At 44.3% G+C, this 19,777-nt stretch overlaps 1 protein-coding gene across 3 annotated transcripts in view; it reads left to right on the top strand.

The window, feature by feature from the left end:
- Window positions 1-19,777, top strand: part of LOC140187917 (sphingosine-1-phosphate transporter SPNS2-like) — a 109,546-nt gene that overhangs the window by 20,947 nt on the left and 68,822 nt on the right. The gene's annotated exons all lie outside the window — the stretch shown is intronic.

Here is a 19,777-nt window from a genome sequence, read left to right as displayed (position 1 = left end):
CCAGCATCTGCAGTGATCCTGGTTGACCTTCCTCTTATTCCCAATTTCTCCCCTTCTCTCCTCCTCCTTTTTTAGTGCTCCTTGCCATTATTTTCTCCCTACCACTTGTCTTTTTTATTTCCCTCTTTTCTCTTTGTTCCCCCTGCCCCCTCTCCTGTATTCTGCTACCACTCCACCCCCCACCATGTTACTCCAACAACGTCCCTGCCTCTTAGGGGTTAAAGGTCAGAATGGGATGCAAACCAGCACCACAACCGTCACTGTCTGAATAAAACTAACATTCGTTTTACATGGCAGAAATAATGAAAGGATAAACTAGATTGAAAGGAGTTGAAATGATTTCCTTGGGCACAATGTAGGTTTGCAGTGAAATCTTGTGGAGGAACATTCTCCTTTTTAAGAAAAGGGTAGAATTATTCTTTATGCTAAACTAGCTGCAGTGTGCAGCTAAATCACTTCAGTGCAAATAGCCCTGCACTGGGACTTCACAGAATGAGCTCTGTGTTTGTGTGAAGGATTACGAAGGAGGGAATAAAACGCAAGGTCAGAGATTTGTAGCTACACGGGAGGAAATGGGAACTTAATGATGAAAGAGACGAGGAAATAAAGATTCTTTTTTTCTCTCTGGGATTCAATAAATGTATCTTGTTTCTCTTACTTAAGCTTGGACTTAATCTGAATACAGCAAGTAATAGACAATTAATAATGATATGCTGGTGATACTCAGAACCCCTCCTGAGGCTGTAGGCAAGCTGCCAGTTAAAAATCCGTATGTTTCTCTCATCAGCTGAAGCCTCAATGTCATGTCCGGGGTTCTTCAGATTATTTCAGATTTCCAACATTTGCCTCTGGCCGCTCGACCGGAATCGAGTCTGAGCTTCTGGGGTTTGCCACTGCCCGTTTCTCACATGAAACAGGCAAAATTTCGGAGGAGGGAAGGATGGTAGTGGAGGGGAGGGGGAGAGGGAGGCATGGGAGGGAGGAATGGGGCAGGCAGGAAAGGGAGGCTAAGAGTGACAGCGAGGGGAGAAGGAGAGGTAAAGAGGGTGTTATCGAGCACAAAAATATAATGTGGAGAGATCACCCGGGGTTTCACCTGTAACTGCTAAACCTTCGAGTGACTGTCCAGAAAATCGGAACAGATTCTGTCCGTGCAGACAGTATTGCTGAAATATCACTTCAAAGCTTATAGCACAGAACTGTGGATTTGTACCACTGGTTTCAATGGGTTCATCCAGGTATTACAAAGGTGCTAGTCCTGTGAGGTAATGCTTTCAGATTCTGAATGGCACTTAAATGTGTTTAAACCTGAAACTGTCTAAGCATTAGAAGTCAGGGCTTCCAGATCTGTATTATGGTGAGCTTGTAATGTGCCATCCTCACCATGTAAAACCACACACCATTCCTGACTGTTGATTCCACTCCATGCCATAGAACTATTGCATTTAGGCAAAAACCCGTGTAAGGCAGCCATGCCGGATCTTATACCCAAAACAGACCATTCGCAAAAGGAGATAAAAGAATGTTGAAGCAGCTTATAGCTTTTCCTACATTTCTGATTTTGTTTTAAATGCTTACAGAAATGTGTGGCATAGAACATGAAATCATAACATGTATGGCAACAGGGAAAGGCCAAGAACACTGCATTGTTTCAGGGGCTATGTACTTGCAGAAGGCATAGGGTTCCAGGGGCAAGTCGAAGATTACACAGTTGGCCTGTGACTATGTTAATTGATACGGTCACAAATAGCTGTTATTTTAACTTTGGGCAAAAGTGAACACCAGATGAGTTGGCTCTTCTATATCTTTTCCTTTCTTCCTTTATGATGATTTCCGAGCTGTTGCTTTTGTCTATTTTCCATTATCAGCAAAAACCACAATGTCTTGAATGACTCTAAACCTTACTGACTGTAAGTTCAACTCCATGTGTAGCATCAGTCAGTTCTGCTTCTGATTTACAATTAACTTACAATTTGTAAATGGAGGGGAATTTCTCATCAATGGCTCTAGGAGGTTGAGATCAGAGGAGGAGGAGGCTTTGGAGGCAAAAAGCACACTGAACATCTTTCCAGTCATGCCCTCTCAAAGCTGCTCCAGCAACACCAGGAGAGGCAAAGAGCCCAATCTATGAGCAGTATCACAGGTATCAGAAGTAGCATCAGTGGAAAGTTAAGAATAGCAAAGGTGGCAGGGCTCGGGTGGGGGGTGGTGGTGTGCTATGGCATTGACTGATATAAGCTGTGTAAATTAGTAGAACACCTACAGTACCTTGGCTAGCTGTATTGCTGGTTATGCATGTAATATTTAAGCAATCGATACTGAAGCTGTTATCATTTTTAACTGGCAGTACAGTGCACCTTCACAGTGGGTGAGCTCAGGGCGTTAGCAATTTACCAAACGGAGTTGGAGCTCTTCCCTCCCCACTCCCGGGGTTCTGTGATGGCGCCAGGGCTGCAGTGCTTGTTTTTAATTCGGTTTCAGGTTCATTCAGTGTGCGGCACCAGTAATTGTACTGTTCATTGCAAATCTTTGCATCAAAATTTGCGATTTGCTTCGAAGGTGCTGCCTGCCATCAATGTCTGCAAGGTCATTAGCGAAGAAGTCTTTTAAACTGATGCAGTGCAACTCTGACATTTTAATATGCATAAATTAAAAACAAGTAGTTGGTATGTGTAAAATTAAACCTGCAGTCATCCTGTTCCTTGGCTGCATTGAATGTGAAGATGTCCTGGGTTCAAAGACCGGGTAATATCTGGTGTGAATTGTACTCGATTTGCACTTCACTCAGATGCCAAGGGGGTGCTTTTACATAATAACTGATTAAAATGGAAGGGCCACACTGTGGAAAATTGTCCATCCAGAGAAATCTCACCAGCCAGCCCAACAGTTACACTCCCTGTGGACTGTCTCAATGTGCAACTGAAGGACAGGATCACCTGGTCTCATGTTGGACTTGCTCTGGGAGGTCTTATCAGATGATCTCCAGTTGGTCCATATGAGGAACTGCTTAATTTCCTTGACCCCCCTCAAGTGACTTTTGGGGCAGTTAATGTCCTGCAAGTTCTCCAGTTTTAGCTGAAGTCTGAATTGCCCTCATCTGTTGGAAAGTACCTTTGGGGTGGCCTGAGAATGTGGAAGGCACCCTACCAATGCAACAGAACAACAATGACTGCTTCCTTTCAAAACAATAAAATGTTCATTCTTTCCAACTTGCGATTTCACAAAGAGTGCTACCATTATTCCTTCTTCATGGGGAAGTAATTTAAACTCACAGCAGCAAGGCAAGTGATGAAACTGTACAGGCAGATTGGTACCTTGTTGTCTGACCATGAGATTGATACAGGAGACACCCAATTTTCAGTTCCTACAATTTAATGGGAAATGGAACAGGGTGGGTTCCATGGGAGATCACTAACGGGTGGGAGTTTCAGGCTGGACAATTGGTCAGAAATCTCTTTTCCTCTGACTCCTTTAGCAAGTGACTGTGATTGTCATTTAGGGTATAATCAGTCTGATCATAGTTGGATGCTGCTTGAGTTTCTTAGGTTTGGGAACTGGTGCAGGGTCTGATGTCAGAAAAATTTAAACAGAAAATGACAGTGTCATTCTAAAGCCCAGACACAGCAATGTTGTACCATTTAGACCATAAGACATAGGAGCAAATTAGGCCATTCAGCCCGTCAAGTCTGTTCTTCCTTTTGATAATGGCTGATTTAGTTTCCCTTTCAACCCCATTCTCCTGCCTTCACCCTGTAACCTTTGTCACCCTTACTAACCGAGAACCTCTCAACCTCTAGTTTAAATATACCCAATGATTTGGCATTCTCAGCCATCTGTGGCCATGAATTCCACAGATTCACCAACCTCTAGTTAAAGAAATTCCTCCTCAACTCTATTCTAGGAGGATATCCTTGTATTCTGAAGCTGTACCCTCTGGTTCTAGACTCTCCCACTACTGGAAACATCCTCTCCATCTCCACTATGTCTAGCCCTTTCAATATTCAGTAGGCTTCAATGAGATCCCTCCTCATTCTGTTAAACTCCAGCGAGCAAGGCCCAGAGCCGATGAATGCTCGTCTTACATTAACCCTTTCATTCCCAGGATTATTCTCAAAAAAAACTCCTTAGAACCCTCTCCAATGCTAGCAAATTTTTTCGTAAATATTGGGCCCGAAACTGCTCACAATACTCCTAGTGTGGTCTGACCAATACCTTATAAAGCCTCAGCATTACAACCTTTTATATTCTAGTTCTCGGAAAATGAATACTAACATTGCATTTACTTTCCTTACTATGACTCAACCTGCAAGCTAACCTTGAGGGAACTCAGTGCTCGGACTCCTAAGTCTTTTTGTACCCCTGGTTTCTGAATTTGCTCCCTGTGCCTTTATTCTTCTACCAAAGTGTATAACCATACAATTCCCTACATGTATTCCACCAGCCACTTCTTTGCCCACCATCCTAATCTGTCCACATCCCCCTGCCTCCTCAACACTGCCTGCCCCTCCACCTATCTTTGTATCATCTGCAAGCTTGGTGACAAAGCCAGTACTTCTGTTTTCCAGACCATTAACATGTACTGGTCACTTGTAGCCAACCAGAAGAGGCCCACTCTTAATACTGATCCTATTTGTCCACATTAGCTCCATTGCCTTCTCTGCCTTGGCGATGCAAATGTTTGGGTATCCCTCTGACTACTCTTTAGTTGCACAATTTGATACACTTCTGGCATTAAAAAGGTAAAGTCTGCAGATGCTGAAAATCTGAAATAAAGACAGATACTGCTGGAAACGCTCAGCAGGTCAGGCAGCATCTGTGAAGAAGAAACAGTTAATAGTTCAGTCAATGACCTTTCATCAGAATACAGATTCAAAGGTTTAAAAAGAAGCAGCAGGGTCTGGAGTTGCCAAACCAAGTGTCAGATGTCTAAGTGAACCAAGTCAGTTGGTTTCTGTGATCAAGTCAGCCACTTTTAATTGTTATAGGTTTTCTGAGGAGCATATTGCAGGTCATTACCATATAAATGGGCTGAGCTCCAGCACAGTGCCACTGACAGCCGGTTTATCAGGCACAGCGAGTGACGAGACTTGGGCCAGCCCTTGACCTTCCTTTTGGCCCTTGAGCTAGAGTTCCTGCAGATTTGCTCTTGCTCGCCTTGCACAGGCTGCTTCTGTTAAAGTGAGACCCCCTGTTGTACGACAGAGCGGGACCCGGCCACACTATCTGCAGGTTGCAGTCTGCGTCCAGATAGGAGCTCAGTCAGGCAACTACATTTCAACATTGCAAGCTGATCTTAGACCCTGTGTGGACAGACTGATCATAAACGAATGCTTCTTAAAATTAGAAGGAGAGTCGTCTTCACCCTCTTGCACACCAGTCACACAGGATATCAAACTCACACAGGGTTCTCTCTCAAGCAGTAGGGCGGCAATCAAAGTTGAAAGTAAATTTATTATCAAAGTACATGTATGTCACCATATAGAATCCTGAGATTAATTTTCTTATCGGCATACTCAGTAAATCCAGTAACCATAATAGAATCAATGAAGACTGCACCAACAGGGGTGAACAAACTGTGTGCAAAAGACAACAATCTGCACAAATACAAAAATAAAGAAATAATAATAATAAATAAATAAACAATAAATATTGAGGACATGAGATGAAGAGTCTTTAATAGTGAGTTCATAGGTTGTGGGAACAGTTCAGTGATGGGGCGAGTGAAGTTATCCCCAAAGATTCAAGAGCCTGATTGTTGAGGAATAGCAACTGTTCCTGAACTTGGTGCTGTGAGTCCTGAGGCTCCTGTAGTTTCTTCCTGATGGAATCAGTGAGAAGAGAGCATGACCTGGGTGGTGGAGGTCCTCGATGATGGATGCTGTTGTGTGACAGCGCTCCGTGTTGATGTGCTCAATGGTGGGGAGGGCTTTACCCGTGATGGACTGGGCCATATCCATTACTTTTCGTAGGATTTTCTGTTCAAGGGCATTGGTGTTTCTATACCAGGCTGTGATGCAGCCAGTCAATATACTCTCCACCACACATCTATAGAAGTTTGTCAGTGTTTCAGATGTCATGGCGAATTTGCACAAACATTTAAGGAAGTAGAGGCGCTGCCATGCTTTTGTCATAATTACACTTGTGTGCTGGGTCCAGGACAGATCCTCTGACATGATAACAATGAGCAATTTAAAGTTGCTTCTCTCTTCTGATGAGGACTGGGTCATAGACCTCTGATTTCCTCCCCCTGAAGTCAATAATCAGCTCCTTTGTCTTGCTGGCATTGAGTGAGAGGCTTTTATTATGGCAAGGCAATTTACATATTCCTGAAAAAGGTAAACGTAATACTCATACTAAAGGTAGGTAGTTAAACATGACAGAGTATTTTCTAGAAACACTCATGCTCAAATAATGCACTCCCTGCTGATTTATTTGATTCAAAAGCAAAATGCTGAGAAACAAATAAAACAGGCAGATTGTTCAGCAGGTCAGTCAGCATCTGAGGGGAGGTAAACAGGTCAATGTTTCAGGTCAGTGCCCTCTTATTAGTGATGCACAACTATTCACGCAGATTATGAAATCAGTGTGACATTTATTTGAGTTCGACGTAGGAAAGATAGAGGAACTGAAAATCCTAAATAGCTGGTTCACACATTATTAGTGAAATAATTAGTTAGCAGATCACGGATACCAGCACATTCACTATCAACAGCATCTTACACTGTCAGAAAAGAGCCACCACTGGAACAAATCCCTCAGGAGGTCAGAGTTAAGGCTACAGGCCCACTGGGGCCAACTCTTCATGACACAGTGTTCACTGGAGACCAGCTGTCAGCATTGTGGGTTATGAGGGTGCTGGTGGAAGACTGCAGGAAGGGATACAAGAAAATAGGGCACTTTAAAGAAGGATGCAGGCGGTTAAAGCTGGAACGTTGCAAGCTGATTGGAGAGCTGGTGTGGAGGAATGTCGGTCAGGAAGCAGCCAGCGTGGACAGAGATAGACTAGGATTTTCCAAATGATATCATTGTGACAATTGGAAATTTCTGTTCAATCTAGCTCGTGTAGACTTTCAAAATGCCCTTGACAACAGAAAGAGTTGCCTGAAAGAGTTCTAATTAAACTAGAAATTACAGGAATCCAGAGCCCAGTAAACATTTGCACCAATATTGGCAATTTAAATTTATAGAAAATAGGTATGTATGTATACTGCTTGAAAGATTCACACCGTGAGTGACATGTGTCAAGGAGATTCATTGGGATCATTGTGTGGTGTCAGACTCTTAATCTATAAACACTTAAGGAACGAATATAAACTTGTCAACACAAAGCAGGAAGTGCACTGGAGACACAGGATACTGTTAAACATTTTGAGCTTGATCCAGCTGTCTGGCAGGCTGGAGATAGAATTTAATTCTGATTAATGTGAGATAGTTCACACTGTCTGTAAGAGTGGACAACCCTTCAACAGCAAATAGGACTATAACAGTAGCAAGCATGATGGAAGGTTTACAACTTCCAGAGCCAACACAATAAAAAGGAGATAGGGCATTGGGGTAGTGGAGATGTAGTTGTGCCTAAAGAGTGAGGGGTGTTGAGTCTGACTGCTGGGTACTCATCCCAGAGAATGTGGTGTCAAAGAGTCCTGAGGCTCACAGTGTCCATGGCTCTCCACGTTAATCCCAGTTGCCTGTATTAAGTCATTGTCCTTTTGTGCCTTGTCCGTCCAAGTGCCTGTCTGAACTTCTCTTAAATGTAGTAAAATCTGATTCCATCACCTCCTCTCGAAGTGAGTTCCAGATATCAACTTCTCTCTGTATAAGTATAAACTACCCCTCATTTCCCCTTTAAAATTCCTACTCCTCTTTTTTAAACCCATGCCTTTGTGTTTGTTATACCTTTATCGTAGGAATAGAATCTTGACTATCTACCCTATCCACGCCTCTGTCATGCCTTGCCTGCTTCACTCCAGGGAAAATAATCCAGCCTATCCAATCTCTCCCCATAACTAAAGTCCTACAATCCAGGCAGCATCCTTATCTGTTGGGATCAGTGAAGTATTAATCCTGATTGGAAAGCCATTAATTTTGGTCAGTGTGGCATAAGATTTAGCCAGTGGGATACTAATCCAAATGATTGGAACAGTGAGTCTGGCTGGTGGGACATTGACCTTGAGCTGTGAGATATTGATCACGATTGAGGTGTGGGACCTATTCAGTTGGGTATCTGTCTAAATCAATGAAGAGTCGATCCAGGCTAAGCTTATTCTCATCCGCACAGCTACATGTATCCACACGTGCAGTGAAAAGCTTATTTGCAGTGGCATCACAGGCACATAACATTAGAGACTCATACGTTAAGTATAAATTATAAGTAATTATATAAGAAAGCAAATTAACAATCAATTATCAAGCAAAGTGGTCAACGTGGTGCTATGCTCAGGTAGTAATGAAAGTTGTGCAGGTTGGCTCAAGTTATAGGTCATCTATCTGGAACTGAGAAGATGTGAGTGGAAGAAAATGAACAAGGACCAGTGAAAGAGGAAAAGAAAAGACGCTGGGGCTCCCTAATACAAAATTCTACAGATGCTAGAAAACTGATATAAAAGAAAATTCTGAAGATCTCCATCAGGCCAGGCAGCATCCGCGGAGAGAGAAACAGAGTTAATGTTTCAGGTTCTGTGATGAAAGGTCATTGACATGAAACAATACGTTTGTTTCTTTCTCTGCTGAGTAATTTTTGTGTGGTTTCTCTGACACTGACTTATTAGTTGAAGAGTAGAAATTGCTTTGAGAATCTGGAAGATCATACAGCACCATCAGATCTTTTTCATTCATCAAAGGCATGGATTTAACATGTCACACAAGATTAGTGAGTAGAGGATAAATGGTGTAGGGTTAACTGTTACTGGCATGTTTGTTTGTGGGTCTACATGTACAGAGGAGATGGTGAACAGGAACAGATGCTCCTGTTTCTGAATTCATTTCCATCCTGCTCTCAGTTGTTCCCTGGATTTTTTTTTTGTTGCTGGTCATCATCAGTTCCCCAATTCCTCTTCGTTTTCCTTCTAGATCCCTCCCCTGTGCCTCGGTGTCCACAATCATTTCCTAATTAAAGGTAACTACATCAGAGCAATTTAAAGTCTCTGCAATTTTATCAGCAACATATATAGGGTTTATCAATAATCAGGGATTGTTTTCCATTGGGTGCTCTGGTTTCCTCCCACAACTGGCCACTGTAAATTGCTCCTAGAGTAGGCAAGAGTTGATGGAGATGCCATGAGCTTACACGGGTACTTGAAGACCATCACGGACTTAGTGAGCTGAGAGACCTGCTTCTCTGCTATATGAATATTAGCACCCCCCCCCCGCCCCCATGATCTGATCACAACTGTATTTTATTTGGGAGATTGCAACAAGCAAGTTGTCTGCAACTTTTCCAACTTATTAAAAACAACTACACTTCAAAAGTGTGTGATTAGCTATAAAGTGCTTTGGGACATCCTGAGGTCATGTAATTACTATATTAGTACATGATTTCACTGCCGTTTAATGAAATTAATATATTTTGTGAAGACTGACTCTTTGTGTCGTAATAATAACAGAACACTTACAGGATGATATCAGGTCAGTCAGCATCTATGGAGAGGAAAAGTAGGGTTAACATTTCAGGTTAGTGACCTTTTGCCAGACTGAAACACTGACTTTGTTTCCACGGAAGCAATCTCTTGTTTCACGTTTCATGTTGCATTTCAAGCATTTATGTTTTATCTTGCTTTTCAGTGGGGCATTATCCCAGCTGGGTCTGTGTACGATTACTATCTTGCATGCAAGCTCTATTGCACATGCCAGGGGAATGTTTTATTCCCAGTCTCATGCAAGTGCCATGAAAAGGAAATTGCCAGTGTCATGATGCCAAGTGCACTGAGTGTGAGCACATAAACCATTGAAGTTATGCCAACAGGGATCTGAAAGGTGATAATTCCAGGGAGAAAGCAGAAGAGTGATGCTGCTGACTGATGGGCTGATTGGTCTGAATATAACTGTTGTGTGGTTGTGATACCAGAACAGGAATACTGTTCTGCTGACAGTCAAGGATCACCCAATCACACATCCAGCAGCGCGCTTTGTTTCTAAACACACACACACACACACACACAGAAAGGGGCGGGAGCCCCATCATGGCCACCAATGGCGGGTCTAAGAGGGCTGGCCAATCAGAGGAGAGAGAGAGAGAGACTGCAGCAAATACACCCAGACAGCTTGCAGCTCTGATCTGGAGCTAACTGATAAAAAGAAAAACACATTCTTAGAAAAACATTTTCAGCAGATCACTTGTGAATTGCGTGATCACTGAGCACACGGACTTACCCCACCAACAAACCTGGCCCCGGCTGATACGTGACGTGGGCTCTTCCTGGAACTCTTATTAGCTGAGAATACAGTGACTAAGTCCTTTCAAAGCTCAGGCAAGATTTGCAGCTTGTATTTGACAGGAGATAAAGATCTCCGTAAGTTTACCCACCCTCTTTGGCTGGAACGTGAGGGGTAGTAGAGGGCTATTATGAGTGACTAACATTACAGTGTATGCTGTTTACTGCAACAGGGGATGGGAGGTAAGGGTTATGACATTTTTAAGACACCTCTCTGAAAACTGGGTGGCATTAAGAAGAGCTTACATTTCATTAGAACATTGGTAACAATCATTTTGTTTTCCTTCACACTGTGAACTGACAAATAACAACAAAGAATCTTCAAATTACGGCATACAGTACAGGCCTTTCAGCCAGTGATGTTGCGTCGACCTGCTAACTTGCTGTAAGATCAATCTAACCCTTCCCTCTTGTATTTCTGCGGGGCCTTTTGCAGCTTCAGCAGAAATGTTTTCTGGCCCATCAAATTCATTTGAAGTGTGCGCACAGTGGGAAATAATTCAGAAGGTGTGTAGCCCAGGAGGCTGAGTTGTCCTCTGAGCTTGGCAATTAGCTTGCAAGCGTTTCGTCACCATGCGAGGGGACGTCGTCAGTGCGCTGCCGATTGTGGCGTGTCTGCCGAATGCTGGGCTTTTATATACTTATCAATCAGCTGATTGCGCGTCATTTCAGAAACTCAGTTGTGACGTGGGGAGGAAATCTCGCCGCTGATTGGCTGTGTGGTGAACTTCGTGCCTTGTGGACTGGAATTTTGCCCACATCAAGTCAAAGACAGTATCACGGTCTATGTGTTTGTTCATAGAATTGTTCGCAGAGAACCATGCTTCTCGGAATTCTCTTGCAGGTGCACAGTGTTGTAATGTAGGAAATGGGTTGGTAGGTGATTGGACCACTATAAATTGCTCCTAGTGTGTGAGAGAGTAGAGTCTGGGGGGGGGGCGAGGGTAGCAATAAGAATGTAGGAGAATAAACTGGGATTAGTGTAAACAAGTGCTTGGTGATTGACAGAGGCACAGAGGGCCAAACGGCCTGTTTCTGTTTGACTCCATGACCCAGTGGTGAACTTTCACACAACAAGCTCTCACTGAGAGCAACAAGCAAATATTCTGATTTTGTGTTTTTTTTATTGCTAAAGGTTAAGTATTGGTCATGGGTTTATTGCACTGGTTTCATTCCTGTCCCTATCCTACATCAAACAGGGCAAATGGGGACCATCACTGGATAAACCCTTTGAAAGAGGTCCTTCCATCAGTGTATCACATCCTCAGAATGACACTGAGGTGCTCGGATCTCCAAAGTGGGATTTGAATCCACGACTTACTGGCTCAGAGGCTGCATGGTGTGAGGTGAAAGTTGCTTTGAGTCATAGTTAGACATCACAGAAGCAGACCACTGCCTATACTGACCTTCCAGCATCCAAAGACTTCATTCCCTGCATATTCCCATCAATTCCCCCAGATTCCCCTCTCAACTATATCCTGGGGGTAACTTCTGTGACCAATTAACCCACCAAGTAGCACATCTTAGGGACATGTGAAGAAATGAAACATTTGGAGGAAATCTACATAGTTGCAGGGAGAATGTGCAAACTGCTTTGCTTTGGAGAAAAAATGTGGCTTTGATCCGGTCCATAGCCTGCAACGTATGAGAGATCTGCCTGTTACCTGTGGATCCTCGATTGCTGATCTCTGAAATCTGGATGCTGCCATTGTGGCAGAGAGTGGTGCTGAGTTTACAGAGTGAAAGTGATGCTCGCATTTTCATCTGCGCAGGCATGCATCTGGAATTCTTGGACAGAGCCAAATCCCCTTTATTCGAAGATGGGATTGGAGTTGGCAAGTCCCCAGGAAAACTGGTGTCAGTTGGTGGGAGGTGGAGGATGTATGGATCCGTGCAAACAGGGTAGAGTGCAAATACCCTTTCAATTTGATTACTTTAAGTGGAATTATTGAAGGAGACAGGCAATGGGAATGGGGAGATAGAGGGTGATTTGTGTCAGTGTGATGAGGACCGCTTGCAACACAGTCTGCTTGGTCCAAGTGGCTGTCATCTTTGATATAATGCTATCTGGGATAAAGCTTGCTTGGCATTACTCAGTTTAATTTCTTTATTTACAGCTAAGTTATGAATTCCACAATATCGGGTTTCTTATAAATGCTTGTTAAGTCAATAGATAACTATTTATCTTTCCCTTCCTCCCTCTTTCTGTACAACTGATATTCTCATGCATAAATGTAACTATTACTCATTTCAGCAGTGAAAACAGTGCACAGTAGCACTAATTAGTCATACTTTACCTATGCAAATGGATGATTAACACCCTTATTCCTTAACCAGTTGCTTGCCCACCTCACTTCAAAACACAGGTTCTTCAGTCGATAATTTTTCAGGGGACCACTTGCTAAAGTTCTCCTCTTAATCCTCTCCCAGCTCTAATGGCTGCCAGCTCCAGATCCCAACCTTCTGATTTGTCCGAGACTCGCTCGTACCTCAGGCTATGATTTGATTAAAATCTGTGGCTTTGTACTGCGTGCCCATTTTTCCAAGCTCCTGACCCACCCCCACACTCTGCTAGATGCCAAAATGTCGGTGCTGATCGGATGACTGGCAAAACCCCAGCTCCTTGCAATTGGTCCCAGAGGTTGATAGATTCTTGACTGGTCAGGGCATGAAGGTATATGGGGGGAAGGCAGGAGACTGGGACTGAGAGGGAAAATAGATCTGCCATGAAGAAATCGTGGAGCAGACTCGAAGGGCCAAGTGGCTTAATGCTGCTCTATGTCTTGTGGTCTTCTGGCCCCATTTTCTCAGGTGGTGTCTCCATTTCAAGAACTCCGGATGGATATTATGGCACCTTTGTATGAGTGAGGAATGGGAATAAATGATCTGTTTGAGTGTGCTCTGAAGCATGGGCGAGCTGTTCAATATGCCATGAAGCAGCAGACCTGCAGAAGATTCCGAACAGTCAGATTTGGACTGGTAAATGACTGGTATCATTAGCGCCAGGCAGTGACCATCTCTGACAAACCGCCACCACTTGATAGTCAATAGCAACTGAATCGGCCCATCAGTAAAACTGTAAGGAACACGGTAGAGTGGAAATTTAACTGGGCCAGCTACAAGAGGGGGAGGAGGAAGAGGAGTACAAGCTGGCAGGTGACGGGTGAGGGGGAAGGTGGATGGTTGGGGGAGAAGAAGGAATCTAAGGTCATTCCATGGTCCACTGTCCTCTCCTATCAGATTCCTTCTTCTTCAGCCCATTACTTCTTCAAACTTTCTTACCTCATCCTCCCTCCCCCACCCACCCAGCTTGCCCTTTACCTGAACTCACCTATCAACTGCCAGCTTGTGTAACTTCCCCACCCCTTCACCCACTTCTGCTCCCCTCCTTTGCAGTCTCAGACTAGTCCTGACAAAGGGTCTTGGCCTGAAACGTCGACTGTACCTCTTCCTAGAGATGCTGCCTGGCCTGCTGCGTTCACCAGCAACTTTGAAGTGTGTTGCTTGAATTTCCAGCATCTGCAGAATTCCTCGTGTTTGCGTCTGATTAGACTGTTTGTTTTCCTTAGAGGGGAGGAAGCTGAGGGGTGAGCTGAGATGTATATCCAATTATGAAGGAGATGGATAAGTTAGATACTAAAATTCTTAATCCCATGATGGGGATGTTTAAGACAAGACGATGTGGGTTCAAGGTGAGTGGTTGGAGGCACAGAGACGATGAGAGGGAATTCTTTGGAATCTGGAACCCACTGCCGGAGGGGATAGTGGAGATGGGACTCTCGCAAGGTTTAAGAAGCATGCAGGCAGACATTTGATTCAGAAAGGCATGGAAGACTATGGGGCTGACATGGGTTAATAGGAGCGGGGGCAAGGCGGTTGTCTCTCTTTATGTCTGCTCCTTCCCCTGGTTAACCACCTCAAGTTCTGAGCACTGCAGGGATCAGATTAGGTACCGGATGACTGGGGAAAAACTGGGATATAATTTAGTTTAAACTTTTCATTCACTCTGTTCAAGATGATTAAATCCTTGATGATGAAGGACAAGTCTGAAGGTTGTTGGCAGCTGTAATATCACAGTGGGAGAGGAGTTTGTGGAATAGACAACGTTTCTTGTAAACAAAGCAGAATGCTGGAGTCAGATGCTGAACACAGGTGCTTTCTCAGTTGAAGATGCCCTGGTATTTAATTGCTTATGTGAAGTGAGAAGTGACCTTCATCACTATCTTCATCTGCAATGTCTGTAGTTAATAAGATGCAAATATCTGGGCTTGTGGTATTTGAAGTGATATCTACTTTGCACTGTATTGTGCTGGCCTCATTCTCCTCCCTGGCTGAATGTGCAGTGCTGTATGTGTTGACGGGGGAAGGGTACCTGACGTGGCCACAGTCAAAGATGTGACTACTACCTGAGAGAATTTATTATGTAGGAGAAATCAGATCGAATGTTTTACAGAAATTAGCAGAATGCTGCCACAGACATGTCAGTTGTTAGGAGCTCACCTATGTAAAAGGAGCAAGAGGCAGTCAGCTAAAGGGACAATCGAGCTTGTCCTGCTGTTCTATATAATAGACGAATGTCATGCATCAGTTCCACATTTGTCCTTCCATTTCCCTCAACTTCAATCTCCAGTCTCAAGTTACAATGGACTCAAAAGATCTGGCATTTTCCAACATCTGAGGAAGGAGGTTCCAGTGTCCTGATCCCAAAGTCAAAGACTTTCGCCTGCAATGATGCCCCTGGTTCTAGATTCTCCGGCCTCTCAATGTCAACCTGGCAAGCTGACTTAGAATATTATACCTTCCTTTGAAATCACTATTGCATGCTTCTAATCTTAAAAAAAGAACCAACCCAATTTCCTAAGCCTTCACTCACAGGACAACCCTCTTATTTCTGTTCCATGTCTCTCTCCAAGGAAGGAGAGATGAAGGGCACAGGCTCAGAATCTATGAACCCTGTCAGAATATTCTAACCTAAGTGAGCGTGGACCTGCTATTCTCCTCGTCCTCCCTACACCAGAGGAAGTGGTTGTTGTCTGCATCTCTATATTTGCAGGGAGTGATGTAAACAAAACTTGCATGTAGAGGATGTTGAGATGTTATTACCTGTATGTATGTGATGTAAGCATCAGATGTCAGAACCTCCTTGCAGATGGAGTAATCACCCTTGCTTGAAGCTCCTGTATCCTGTAACTGTCAATTGTAGCCTGAACTTACTAGACCCCGGCAGTATCTAAAATCTTAATGTATTTTCAGGACACCTTGTAATCCGTTTGTCATGAACAGGGCTTGAGGGTCATTGGAGGAATAGAGTGAGGACAGGGGACTGGAGAGTGAAGGTCAGGGGCTAGAAGTCTGACTGTGAGTGGAGATCAGGAAAAGAGCTATGGTAATTCAGCGTGACTTACCGCAGGAAGAGACTGTTTACCCGAGCTGGGCTTCAGCCACCACATACAGTATATAGTGAAATTAAATAAGAAGTGCAAAAAATAGAGATAAAAAAGTAGTGAAGTAGTGTTCACAGGGCCAACGTGGGGTCAATGTTCATTCAGAAATCGGATGGCAGAGGGGCAGAAGCTGTTCCTGAATCGCTGAGTGTGTGCCTTCAGGCTTCTGTACCTCCTTGCTGATGGTAGTGATGAGAAGAGGGCACATATACTCAGCGACTGAATCCCTACCGTCATCCTGAGCAGAGAATTACAATGATTCACCGTCCCCTGGGTGAAGGAACCTCTTCTTGTCCCAATCCTGACTAAATTGCGAGCCCTAGGCCCAGTATTCTAACCAGGGGAAACATGAGCTACATGTAAAAGCCCGGATCTGAAACTAATTCATTATCCCTTGGAATAAGCCCAGTCCACTTAATTCCTCTGCCTGGTGAGGCTTCAGCAGATTCTCTCCACGACAGGTACCTTCGTGAGGTGAGGACAGAGCAGATGTGTTTTCCATTATCTGGTGTCAGGGATCCAGGAGTCAAATGCTGCAACTGGCTAAAGGACAGGTGAATGGCTCTTCGGTACTGACCTGGAGTAAGTCTGCGGGGAGGGTTGACTGACAGGAAGGAGGGGCCCAACTGAGTTGGGGGGGGGGATGCCAGGAGGCATGCACAGCGTGAGATGGGTGAATGAATGGAGGTGAGTGACCATGAAGGGTGTAGAGGGAACTATTTGGATTTTCCCTGATTTTCCCTTTTAAGAAATCCAGAACATCAAGCTGGGAGACTGAAGTGTCCAATTAGGAGACAGCCAGTCAGCAGAAATGTAAACTATATGAGAGATTCCACCCTTCTAAAGGTAGCAATGGGGTTCCCAGAACAGAGTGATGGTTCAACACATAATTCAGAGCGATCCCATGTCCCATTCCCCCCTTCCTTAGTTCCCTGTAGCCCTCACACACGCTCATCGACTCTCTTTGGATACTTTGCCATTGACATACAACATACAAGTAACCAGTACCTCGCCTGCATGCCCTGTGCGTGTGGGTGGCAACCAGAAGGCCCAGAGAGAACCCGCGCGGGAGAGCGTGCAACCTACACGCAGACAACACTCAGGGTGAGGGCTGATCCTCTAGTCCTCGGACTTTGATGTGGCCGCACCACGGCTTAAAGGTGTCCTGTTAAATAACGTGAGCAGAAGTCCTCTCTTTCTTTGAGTATTAGTAAAAAGCTCCTCTGTTTCAGCAGCTCAGTCAGAGAGCAAACCTGTGCTGAGTTCCTGGGGTTCTAACACGCCTCCATCAATCCATCCTACACTGGTTATCTTTGAGCTGTCAGCCAGAGGAAAAACAGTCATAAGGAATATAAGAAATAGAAAGAAAGCACAGGCTATTCAGCCCCTCATACCTGCTTCACCGTTGAACAAGACCTAGTTGATCTTTTACCCCAGCATCATTCTCCTGCACTGTTTCCCCTATCACTTAATGTTTAAAACACTAATAATGTATCTGAGATATACTTAATGACAAGGTGAGCTGCTTTCTGGAGTCTGTAGTTCTGTAATATCCTGTAAAAGGGTGACATGGTGGCGTAGTGGTTAGCACGACGCTGTTACAGCCCGGGGCCTTCCAGAGTTCCGAGTTCAATTCCGGAGCTGTTCCGTGCAACGCTTGGGTTTCCCCCGGGTAGTCCGGTTTCCTCCCAGAGACCAAAGGGTAGGTTAATTGGTCATTGTAAGTTGTCCTGAGATTAGGTGAGGGATAACTGGGGTTGTCTGCGGTTGCCGGGGTGTCCTGGCTCGAAGGGCCTGGAGGGCTGGTCTGTGTTGTTTCACTAAATAAATAAATAAAGTCTGCGTCCGTAGGTGGTTGGACACCACGTGAGGGACTGGGAATGGTCCGTTCCTCACTGGGAGCACGAGATGGGGAGAAGATCAGCGTTGCTGAAAGGTCTCAGCCGTGAAATATTGGCAGTTCATTCTCCACAGATGCTGCCTGACCTGCTGAGTTTTCCATCATTTTCAATTTAATTCAGATTTCTATCCCACCCATCCCACGCATCACTTGCTGAGTTGAATTAAAAGCTGCTCCATTTGTAATTAAGCATTTTTTTAAGTGCGGACACAGGGATGTCGTGGCAGTGGAGCTGTGTTTCTGGGATAATCCAAATGCTGGGAAGAAATAACTGCAAGTCCTACAACAGGATGTAGGAAATTTAAAAAGAGTTAGTTATTTGGTTTAAACTGGGTTGTGATTCTGGTTTAGCAAAGAAAATCTGTGAATACCGGTCCCAGGGAAGCCAGTCAGTTCAGCAGAGTCTGCAAACAGTGGTGTGGTTTAGGGGTGAGTGTTGTGAGGTTAGTGTCAATCGATGTTGCACGCATTCCCATCACTATTCAAAGAGTACAATGACTGTCTTTTTACAAGAGTATTGCTGGGACTTGGGTTAAAGGGAATAGGTAAGGTTAGGACTTTATTTCTTGGAGCGCAGGAAAATGAGGGGAGATCTTATGCAAAATCCTGAGGGGTACACACACAGGCAGGATAAACACACACAGGCTTTTTCCCCTGAGGTTGGGTGAGACTAGAACTAGAGGCCATAGGTTTAGGGTGAAAGGTAAAATATTTAAGGGGAACTTCACTCAACGGGTGATGTAAGTGTGGAGTAAACTGCCAGTGGAAATGATGGTTGCGGGTTCAGTTGCAATATTTAAGAGAAGTTTGGATAAGTACATGGATGGGAGGGATATGGAGAGCCGGGGGTGTTGGTAGATGGGACTAGGCAGAATGGACAGGATGGGCAGAAGGGCCTGTTTTGAGCTGTAGTGCTCTATGACTCTGTGGTTAGGTTAGTGGTTTAGCATTTCATTTTAAAAGATGGTACCTCAGAGAGAAGCATTTCTAAAGCTGACTTTAATACCTTTACTCAACATAGCCTCAAAGTCAAGAGAAAGTATTTCGAAAACAAAAGAACAAAAATGGACGCAACAATACAAAATAAATAATTAAAACAGAACCACGTCAGTGTGCTGGAGGTGTCAAGTGGAAGTACAGATAAAGAGTTTGTAACTGATGGTCACGTATTTCCTATAACAAGGGCTAGATTGCCTCAGAGTCAGGGCCGTGCAGCAGGGAAACAAGACCTTCAGCCCATCGAGTCCCTGCTGTCCAGCAACCACTCACTGACACTGATCCTGCACCAACCCCATCATTTTATTCTCCCCATGTTCCTGTCACCCCCCCCCCCACCCAGATTCTACTGTTTACCTAGACACTTGGGACAATTTACAGCGATGAACCCAGCCTACCGAACTGCATGTCTTTGGACTGTGGGAGGAAACCCACAGGGTCACAGGGAGAGCATGCAGACTCCACACAAATAGCAGCTGAGGTCTCCTGTCTATCTGTGGATTATAAAATCTTAAATGTACGCTCAGAGTTCAAGTAGACCTTTGTGTTGTGTAGATGTTGCTCTGGGATTCCAGCAATGCAAAACAATTATGAGAAGTGTTTGGGCTGGAGACGAAGGTGGCTCCCTGGAGTAATAGTATCAAATGCATGAAATCAGTTTTCAAATTCACTGCACTGTCTCTTCTTAACTACGCTAGTACCTTATAGTTACCACACCGCTTTGTATTTCATTCCAGCCAGTCATAGAACCTTGAGGAGTCTTTAATTTAGCTGATCTGATTCGCTGTTGGAAATTACTAATCTCCTAGTTATGCTGCAGCTGATTTTGTGTGAAGTTATGCAGGAAAACTTCCGCAAATTCCTGGCCGCATTCTGTAAGTAAGAAAGGTATGGTATCATTGTTGATGAAATAGCCCTCTGAATTCCTCCGACCTCCAGGGACCTCAGCCCACGGCAAGGTACTGTTGCAATAGATAAGGGGTCACAACGTGGGATCCGCCAGTCAG

The sequence above is a fragment of the Mobula birostris genome, chromosome 25 (assembly GCF_030028105.1).
Source record: "Mobula birostris isolate sMobBir1 chromosome 25, sMobBir1.hap1, whole genome shotgun sequence".
In the NCBI taxonomy this organism is placed as follows: domain Eukaryota; kingdom Metazoa; phylum Chordata; class Chondrichthyes; order Myliobatiformes; family Myliobatidae; genus Mobula; species Mobula birostris.
This window is presented reverse-complemented; position numbering and strand designations above follow the sequence as displayed.